This window comes from Diadema setosum, chromosome 9 (genome assembly GCF_964275005.1).
Source record: "Diadema setosum chromosome 9, eeDiaSeto1, whole genome shotgun sequence".
Classification (NCBI taxonomy): domain Eukaryota; kingdom Metazoa; phylum Echinodermata; class Echinoidea; order Diadematoida; family Diadematidae; genus Diadema; species Diadema setosum.
Genome location: NC_092693.1, coordinates 22208832 through 22220090, shown reverse-complemented (window position 1 = coordinate 22220090; position 11259 = coordinate 22208832). Strand labels below are relative to the sequence as shown.

Here is an 11259-nt window from a genome sequence, read left to right as displayed (position 1 = left end):
TTTTAATACGTAGTATTCAGGTTCAGGTTCAGGTTCAATGACATTTATTTTCAGCAAATATAAATGGAGTCAAAAGGGGCCTGAGCTTTCGTTCCTAGCAGAATCTTCGTCAGAGGCAAAAATACGTAATTTTTCCTCTGACGAAGATTCTGCCAGGATCGAAAGCTCAGGCCCCTTTTGACTCCATTTTACTCCATTGGCTTGCCGCTTTTGGATAAGCAGTTTTCAGCAGCATTTTGCTACAGCAAATATAAACATAAATAAGTACAAATAACATGAGATCAATTTGAAAACAAAATGCTTGGGGCACATCTCTATAAGTAAGAAAAAATTTTGAGATGAGTGTGCCTTTAACATAAGTGAATATGACATTTCATAGCATGCAATATGAGAAAATAGATAAATATTGATACAAGCGTAACCATAACACGCTTGAAAAAATTTCAGTGGCCTGGCGAGAGTGAAGAACAGCAGAGAGCCAAACAAATTGCAAAAATAGCTGTAATGAAGGGGAATTTTTCTCCAAAGAGAGAGAGAGAGAGAGAGAGAGAGAGGGAGAGAGAGAAAAAGTGTTCGACGTGAAGATGTGTCTGATGCCAAGAGATTGTCAGAGGTAAAGAGAGAAAACAAAGAAAAAGACAAAAACATGGAACAAGACAAAATGAAAACCATGACTCAAATATACTCAGTAGTCGAGTCACAGAAAAACAGACTTGACAGAAATTACAGAGAATTTGAATATATATATATATATATATGTATTATATACATATACATACATATATATATATATATATATATATATATATATATATATATATATATATATATATATACATGTATATATATACATGTATATATATACATGTATATATATACATATACATATATATATTTATACATATATATATTTATATGTACGTATACCCTTGTGTGTATGTTCTGCTTCAGAAACGGATTTTTAATCTAACATCACATCGCATCCTGGTCGCTGATGAAGAATGCGATAACTAACCTGTTTGGTGTCTTGTTTCAAAAACATGCGCTTTCCTCGCCAGGATAAAGCGTTTTAATGCCATTTTAGGTTTTAATCTCATATATATATATATATATATATATATGTATATATATATATATATATGAACTCTATATACAATAAAGTTATGTCTGCATTTGTTTATTATCTTTGAGAGAAGAAAAGGCACAGCAAACCTTCGACAACGACAACAAAAAATGAATATGAGATGACTGATACGAGCACTAAGACATTTCAGTTCATATTCTCTATACGTGAAACATTAAATTGCCAAACATCTCTGGAATCAAATATATCCTATCCGCAAATGATTCTAACCTTGATAAATTGTGGATGTGTGTGTGTGTGTGTGTGTGTGTGTGTGTGTGTGTGTGTGTGTGTGTGTGTGTGTGTGTATGAGTGTGCGCCTTCGCGTGTCCTTTATTCTCTTAATACGATTATGATGTTACTGAATGTTTCCTATGCGATCCGTTTTAAAAGTGGATTTTTTTTTTTCGTTCTATTCCACTAAAGATTTTGCAATATACATGTAGTTAAAATTTGTTTTTTCCTGCAACATGTATAGAATTGTACAATAGCAACAAGGGCAGGATTATTTTGTCTTTACAGTGTAGACAGTTCAATCCTGCCTTTACAATTTAGAAACGGATTACTTCTAGTGACCAAATCCAAAATTATCTTCAAGTACTTTATGCATTTGAATACTTTTTTCAACAAACTATATTATATTCATTATATATTACAATTATATTAATTGCATATTACCACCTATTTTTGATGATTTGTTCTAATTTCCATTCAATTTTCAATTGCCGTACTCAAATCATATGACAGAATAAAAACAAATGATAACTCTTATGTTTATTAGCATCAGTTTCGAGGTATCAATTTCAATTTTTTTTTTTCGGTGTTTAGCATTTTAGAGATCTCAATGGAAATGGCTAGGGATAAACTAAAAGCTTCCGTTGCGTAATTATGAGGAAGGTACATTCTTTTTTTTTTTTCTTCAGTGAGTCTATGTATTGAAACTTGAATGTTACAAATCCACCCTAGGGAAAGAGTTCCATATGTACCTCCCCCCCCCCCCCATAACGTAGGACTCCAGGGTCTGTGTTACCCTAGGAGTAGGACTGACTTTAGGACACCCAGATCAATCATCAATGTTACCCTAACCCTAACCCTAACCCTAACCCTAACCCTAACCCAACCTAAACTCCCACTAATAACCCTAACCCTAAAGCCACTTAAATGTAATCATTTTACGTAAATATTATACGTATCACTATTTTTTTTTTCTTCAGTTTTATGAGGGGTACATATGGAACTCTTGCCCACCCTAGCCTGTAATCATGTCGATATTTTCCTCTTTCATTCTTTGAGTGTTGAAATCGAGCAAAATGGCCAAAAAACTCCACTGGCCTCATCAGAGACCCAGATCGTCGGCGACCATCCGAACCGTCGTATCTGTCAGCGGTGTGCGAGAACACGTTTTCGAGAAAAACGCGTTTGAAGTTTGGGGGTCCTTTGAAGTCTAGTGTGAAGAAATTTCTTGCTTTTATTCCCGATCTTTTTATATGAAAAGAAAGGCAAATTCCAGACGATTCGTATAATATATGTATCTAAAATCATTTATGAATAAAACTAATGCTACGTTCACAAAAAGAAAGGCCTCCGCACAGGAAGAGTCGAAAAACAGGTATACGACGGTTCGGAGATCGCATTCTCAGTACGCGCGGTCATCCGAACTGACGTATCGGGGTGATACGTCAGTTTGCTGAACGCGCGTACCGAGACTGCGACCTCCGAACCGTCGTATCCTATTCTTATAACACGCGCGTCTATGCGGTATGCATAGCTCCATGGTATTTATCTATAAAACGAGTGATTTCGTGCATATTTTTGTGTGAATACAACTATGCAGTGTCATAATTTCATAAAATGTAGTACAAATACGTCCAAGGTCTAGTTTTGACATGCATGATGAAACACTGGTGGGGGAAGGGGGGGGGGGGGGGGTCCTCTGCAGATTCAGGCATCAGACGAGTGTTCCTTTGATGTAAAAAACAAACCAACAAACAAACAAACAATCAAAAAACCCACTCCATGTTTAGGACACATTATCTTTGATCAGTTTGGATCTAATTTGTATCAGGCAAAAAGTGGTTATACATATTGTATTGTGAAAGAGGTGGAGCTTATGAAATTATTGCTTTTTCATTGCAGCCTGCATCTTCTTTTTCCTCTCATTTCATCTTCTCATTGCTCTTCTCCACCTCTTCTCTTTCCCTTGCCACACTTTAACCCTCTCTCCTACTCTCCAATACTACAAACAAAAACCAAAATCACACATCCAAGCCTTGCTATTCTTTGTGATAATTCATGTCGCAATCATGACTGTAATGACCTAACTTTCATTCTTTGTAAGCTGCCATGATGGATACTGTACATTTGAACCCATGAATAAAGATTTTCTTTAACAGCTTTAATCCAGACCACATGCATGGCAGACATAATTCATGATCATTCTGTTGGATAAAACTCAATTATCAGCTTGCTCATCAGAAATAACAAGCAAAAAATTTACTTAGCCACACGTCTGTCTCATATTATTGTTGTTTTGTTTTTTTTTTTAAATACACTGTATATGATATACGTTCAGGACTCTGAAACAGATGCAAATTAATTTTCTACACAGAAACATCTACACACACAAACATGGATTGTACTTGTTCACACAAATGATAAAGGTGTATTGTCCTACAGACCCCTACAGACTTAAATGATATTCAAGTACATGTAGTACTATGAATATCATTTCACTTCCAATTAATATGCTGACATTTTAGTGTGCATAATATTATGATTTCCTCATGATATGAGATCCCAATACATAGAAGAAAAAAAACAAACAAACAAAGAAAGTGAGTCTTGACACAAGGCTGCATTAAAATGCAGCAATATTTATTTCAAAATCAATCAATATCTCACATCCAAAAAGAAAAGAAAAGGAATGAACATGTCCTTAAATACAATGGTCAAATTTCATTAAAAACTTTTACATTTACAGAATGATCAAGATGTCTGTGGTACTGTAAAATAAATATTGATTTAAATTCATTGATAATGAACATGTCCTTTAATGCAATGGTTACATTTCCTCGTAAATTTTTAAATGTACAAATCAAGATGTCTTTGGTAAAATAAATATTGATCTAAATTAATTGTTAAACTGATTTTAACATGAGAAAATTGTACACAATACAGTTTATATTGAAATACATTCTGAAACATTCATTAGATGGAAGTGGCTTAAAGCAGAGGGCCAACTTCCTCCTAATATTAGTGAATCTCTGATAACTCAGGTCTTAGGGCTAAAAAAAAAATCAGTATGATATGAGTTGTTATTATGTGCATGTTTGTGATTGTACAATGTACTTTCATTTCGATATAACAGTAATATCTACGCAATGGTCCTACAGAAATCAAATCACATTTGGAAGAGGAATAAAGCTGTTACATGTACATCTTTCACATGAAAAAATATGACAATTATTGTTAAAGAAATATCAAAGGTTATTACGATATCATAGCATATTTAATAGCTATAGAATAGACAAATTATAACATGGCGAATTGTGGTGGGGAGATAGTGCTGAGTGATAAATCATCAAAAATTTGAATACATAGACTAAATTGCTTTTGCATGCACAAAAAACTGTAGGCACCATAGGCAAGCAATAATTAGTGAGAAGTTGGTCAGAGCTGACATTTTGCTGGGATGGATTTGAGGGTGCTTCATTGTTCAATTCTGGTACAAAGTGTGTATTGGTATCTCTTGAATGCAGTCCATGTCCTTGGTGATGCCAACTGGAAATGAAGAAAACAAAAAGAAAAACAAGATACACATGGTGCATAAATATTACATTTGCATTATCATGTTTATTCAAAAACTGAATTTATCATTTCTTTGAAAGGACAAGATGTCATCCAGGTTACAACTCGTGGTGGATCCATGTGTGGACATATGGGCCCGAAGATGGTACAAATGAAACCATGGTTTAAACCATGGACAAAAACCATGGAGCGCCAAGTGTCGCATGGAATATTTCGCTACGAAATCAGTCAATTTGTCGATGAAATGATTATTTTGTAACGAAATGACAACATTTTGTAACTAAATGAACATTTCGTCCACGAAATGATAATTTCGTTAACGAAACGGTCAATTTGTCGACGAACGGACCAATTTCGTAACGAAATATTCCGTGCGACACTTGGCGCTCCATGGTTTTTGTCCATGGTTTAAACCATGGTTTCATTTGTACCACCTTCGTGAATTAGGGCCATAGGGTGTAAGATGCCCTTATCGTTTTTGTTTTTTTAAACAAAAAATCAACAGAAAAAAAAAACAAAAAACTGGAGGACGTGCGTGTGGTTCCCCCCCCCCCCACACACACACTTTACAGAATTCCTGGACCCACCCCTGACAACTGCAAAAAAAAAAATAATAATAATAGTACATATTAGCCAGGATGCTACATTCTATGCTTGTGTATAGTTGATGTCATTCTTTTTATTTGTTATTATATGACAGCAATAGCATCATGTAATCCGGGTTACTAATGCTTAATCCAACAATATTGAGTCAGCAATATCTGGCTGTGTTTCCCAATTAGATTAAGTGCTTTACAAACACTCACCAGTGAGAAGTTGGTCAGAGCTGACATTCTGCGGGATGGATATGACAGTGCTTCATTGTTCAATACTAGCATTGGTATCTCTTGAATGCAGTCCATGTCCTTGGTGATGCCAACTGGAAATGAAGAAAACAAAAAGAAAAACAAATACACATGGTGCACAAACATTTCATTTGTTTCCATCATATTTATTGAAAGATTGACTTCATAATTTCTTTGACTAAGATTAACCTTTTAATAGCACAATTTTCAGATAGCCCTTTGGAAATGTCCACAAACAAGAGTTTTTTTGCCCATCAGCAGAGATCGGACAGACTGGTGATCTGCATTAATGCGAAAGCAGTTAAACGGTACACGCATCCTCATTTGAGAATTGCTCATAGATTATCACTCTGCTTGGAAGGTCCAGGTACAATTGCCAGACAAGCTACATTCTCCAGTTGTGTGTTACCCATATCATTAATCTTGTTTGCTACAATATGACAAGAAGGATAACATGTCATCCAGATTGCAACAAGTGGTTAATTCATGTGGGGCACATCGGGTGTAAGATACCCTTTATTTTTGTCTTTTTTTTATCAAAAGAAATAAACAGAAAAACTGGAGGACATGCATGTCCCCCCCCCCCCCCAACTTTCACAGAATTCCTGGGCCCACCCCTGACAACTACAAAAAACACTGGTACATGGTAGCCAGGATTCTACATTCTTTGCTTGCGTGTAGTTAATGTCATCCTTTTTAATTGCTATTAAAGTGTATAAGACAGCAATAGCATCATTTAATCGTAATTACTAATGGATATCCCAACAAGATTAATGCAGCAATATCTGATTGGGTTTTCCAACAAGATTAAGGCTTTACAAATACTCACCAGTGAGAAGTTGGTCAGAGCTGACATTTTGCTGGGATGGGTCTGATGGTGCTTCGTTGTTCAATTCTGGTATTTGTATCTTGTGAATGCAGTCCATGTCCTTGGTGATGCCAACTGGAAATGAAGAAAACAAAAAGAAAAACAAAATACAAACGGTGCATAGATATTACATTTTTTTAAAATCAAATTTATTGAAAGATTGACTTAATCATTTCTTTCAAAGGACAAAATGTCATCCAGATTACAACCCATGGTGGATCCATGCGGGGACAAATGGGGTTTAAGATGCCCTTTTTTAAAACAAAAAAAAATCAACAGAGAAAAACTGGAGGATGTGTGTGTGGTCCCCACCCCCCCCCCCCCCAATTTGCAGAATTCCTGGACCCACCCCTGACAACTGCAAAAAATACTGGTACATGGTAGCCAGGATGCTACATTCTATGCTTGTGTATAGTTGATGTTATTCTTTTTATTTGCTATTATATGGCAACAATAGCATCATTTAATCCGGATTACTAATTGATATTCCAACAAGATTGATTCAGCAATATCTGGTTGGGTTTCCGAACAAGGTTAAGGCTGTACTAACACTCACCAGTGAGAAGTTAGTCAGAGCTGACATTCTGCTGGGGTGAATCTGATGGTGCTCCTTCATTGTTCAATACTAGCGCTGGTATCTCAGGAAGGCAGCTGGTGTCTTTTTTGATGCCAACTGTAAATGAGGAAAACAAAATATACATAACCCATGTCTATTTTATTGTTTCTATCAGATTTTTTTTAAAGAATGAATTTATCTTTTTTTTTAATATTAAGATTAACCTTTTAATACCACAATTTTCAGAAAGCCCTATTTGTCCACAAACAAGAGGGTTTTTTTGCCCATCAGCAGAGATCAGACAGACTGGTGATCTGCATTAATGCGAAAGCAGTCAAACGGTACATGCATCCTCATTTGAGAATTGCTCATAGATTATCACTCTGCTTGGAAGGTCCAGGTACAATTGCCAGACAAGCTACATTCTCCAGCTTTGTGTGTTAGCCATTTGTTACAATATGACAAGAAGGATAACATGTCATCCAGATTGCAACCAGTGGTTGATTCATGTGGGGCACATCAGGTGTAAGATACCCTTTATTTTTGTCTTTTTTTTTAAACAAAAGAAATGAATAGAAAAAAACTGGAGGACATGCGTGTGGTCACCACCCCCCCCCCCCCAACTTCACAGAATTCCCGGACCCACCCCTGACAACTGCAAAAAACACTGGTACATCGTTGCCAGGATACTACATTCTTTGCTTGTGTGTAGTTTATGTCATCCTTTTTAATTGCTATTAAAGTGTATAAGACAGCAATAGCATCATTTAAACTCAACTACTAATGGATATCCCAACAAGATTAATGCAGCAATATCTGGTTGGGTTTCCCAACAAGATTAAGGCTTTACAAACACTCACTAGTGAGAAGTTGGTCAGAGCTGACATTTTGCTGGGATGGATTTGATGGTGCTTCGTTGTTCAATTCTGGTATTGGTCTCGTGAATGCAGTACATGTCCATGGTGATGCCAACTGGAAATGAAGAAAACAAAAAGAAAAAGAAAATACATATGGTGCATAGATATGGTGCATTTCTTTGTAATCCAGATTACAACCCATGGTGGATCTGCGCAAGGACACATGGGGTTTAAGATGCCCTTTTTTTATAACAAAAAATAAACAGAGAGAAACTGGAGATGTGTGTGTGGTCCCCCCCCCCCCCCCAATTTGCAGAATTCCTGGACCCACCCCTGACAACTGCAAAAAATACTGGTACATGGTAGCCAACCATATCTGCTTGGGTTTCTGAACAAGATTAAGGCTTTACAAACACTCACCATTGAGAAGTTGGTCAGAGCTGACATTCTGCTGGGATGGATCTAACGGTGCTCCTTCACTGTTCAATGCTAGCTTTGGTATCTCTGGAATGTAGCTGATGTCCTTTTTGATGCCAACTGTAAATGAGGAAAACGAAATATACACAGTGCATATATCTTTCACTGTTGATATCATATTTTTTTATACGTTGAATTTACTTTTTAAAAAAAATTAAGATTAAACTTTTAATAACACATTTTTCAGATAGCCCTATGTAAATGTCCACAAACAAGAGTTTTTTTGCCCATCAGCAGAGATCGGACAGACTGGTGATCTGCATTAAATGCAAAAGCAGTCAAGCGGTACATGCATCCTCTTTCCACAGTCAATTGCATGTGCTTATGAAGAATACAAAAACATCATTGGAAGTGAGGCACAAAACTAGCATTTGCTAATAGGCTTACAAACTCTTTTGTTACTATAGGGCACCCGAATGGGGTCAGCAAGTCAACATTTTTTAAACTCAGCCTTGCTGGCTACACACATAGATCTTCAGTTTTGCAGCAAAACAAGGGCATTATGAAATTGGAAAAAGTAACTAACACAAAATACAAGCAGATGTGACACAGAAAAAGAAAAGATACTGATAGAAGGTCTAATCTGTTCATTAAAGTTTTTTTTTTTTTTTTTTTTTTTTTTTTTTGCAGGCATAACACTAATAAACATGAATTAAGGCTACACAAGTACACGCTCATGCCTTTATTTTGAAAACATGGTATACCAGGTTGTGCTGTATATGAGTTGACACCATGAAAACCTAATACATGTATACCAGGCACTACTTAAATGCATTCATGCAGTATGGAGTAAGCTACTTCTAACATTGCAGCACAGTTATGAGGTTACCTAGAGGCATTGAATAAACACACACACTGTATACTGTCCATACTTTTTACTACAAGTATGTATTCATTTGTGTGCGCTCAATCTTACCTAATTTCGCCAGGTAAATGTTGTCATCATCGTCATAATCAGAAGTATCATCTTCGTCACTGCTGTCTGCGGTGCTTGTGTTTCCATCATCGCTACTGCTTTCAGAATTCTCTCCCCCATACACAGCAGTAACTGTTCATTTCCACAGTTTCCTGTGCCATCGCATTGACACACGAACTCCAAGTCGTGGGAAGCTGCCCTTCCTGAATTTCAGCTGATCAACAGCTACGGTATTCCTCGTACCCATCTTTGTCCCAAAGGACTTCAACATCTGTTGGCATCCCTGAGGACAAAGACCTGTAACAAACAAAATCAAACACATTCACTACAAGTGTATTAAAAAATATGTTTAATTTTAGCAGAAATGTTTTACCTCAAGCCTATCTAGTGGTCTATTTATACTGATCATAAAAATGGAAAAGCGCAATTCAACTCATATTATAAACAGATAGAGGGCGAAGATTCCCTGTGCTTATGGCAAGTACTGCAAAACTACTCTCTAGAATGTGTGAGCACCTATAGCCTAGCTAGGCTAGATCTGACAAGTGGAACATTGCATTTAGACCTCAATTTATATATTTTAATTATAGTGGAACATCAGCGTATTACTATTAGATATCACAGGAGGGGCTTACTCAAGTACTGCCCTCTGGCCTGTTAACACACTAAAGCCTTCATTGCAGTGATTTCAATATTATGGAGACTTGGCACTCACAGCGACAGTAAAAATGCATGCGATAAAAACATATCGTACTCAGTACCGGTACCGTACAAAGCATTTGCAGTTGGCTAGATCTCTGAACAACACACATGTATTTATGGGCCAGCATGATTTAATCCTACTCCTTGAATCCTAGGAATACTAGTATCAGATAAATTTACAGACGTTGGTAAAATTATTCATTTTTACTATAGCCAGTATAGGCCCTTCTACTAGATCCTTGGCTTACATCAATTGGCAAATTCACATGAGATACATTACACTCAGATTTGGGTGTTTTTCTTTGTGTGTGTTTGCAAGCTTGGGGCTCAATCGGCCGTAGATAAAGAACCTATCATCAGAACTCTAGGGCCCTACACTCAATGATGAACCAGCGATTAGCGGCTCTAAATTGTTGGCTGTGACTACCTAACTTGTTAGACTCGTCTAGTATTCAGTAATCTCGTACTTTTTGTGGTAATTCCCAAACAACTCACCCTGAAGTGTTAACAGTTTGGCACTGTCCACATCCACTACGTATGAGGTCCATATATGGACCATAAGCACATAATAAAGCCAACTCAACGAGAACATTGTGAACGTTGTTTTTCTAGACTAAAGGGTCTATGATTTAAACCCTACTAACGTTAGGCCCCATATCCGGCCCTATATAGAGTATCCCTTTGTACCCACATATCTATCTATACACGGGACTACACCTAACAACAAAACGAAATAGTTTGGAAAACTCATGATAATCTGCGTATTTATCTTGACAAGTGACAATCTTACGGATAGAAATTGCTTGGGTCTGTTAATTTCATTTGAAATTGCATGATTTCATAGCTACACATTATAAAACTCACCGGTCCTGGGGAGGGTCCGGTTGACGCTCCATCGTCTGCTTCTGCCAGTTCTGGCGATACGACACCTTCTCTGAACGCGACTCGTAGATTCGCGCCCACCCGAACCGACGTATAGCGATACGTCGGTTCGGATGAACGCCTTCAGCCAATTCGCGTTCAGGCAAAATGACGTATATCAAATTTCTCTGTTAAAAACACAAAATCCGGCTTCAAAATTTTGTGAGTAGAAAGAGTGTGTGCTGGG

The 11259-nt window shown here is 36.9% G+C and overlaps 1 pseudogene; it reads right to left on the bottom strand.

Moving 5' to 3' along the window:
* Positions 1–7188: 7188 nt before the first annotated feature.
* Positions 7189–11130, bottom strand: LOC140233173 (uncharacterized; annotated as a pseudogene).
* Between the last annotated feature and the right edge of the window lie 129 nt (positions 11131–11259).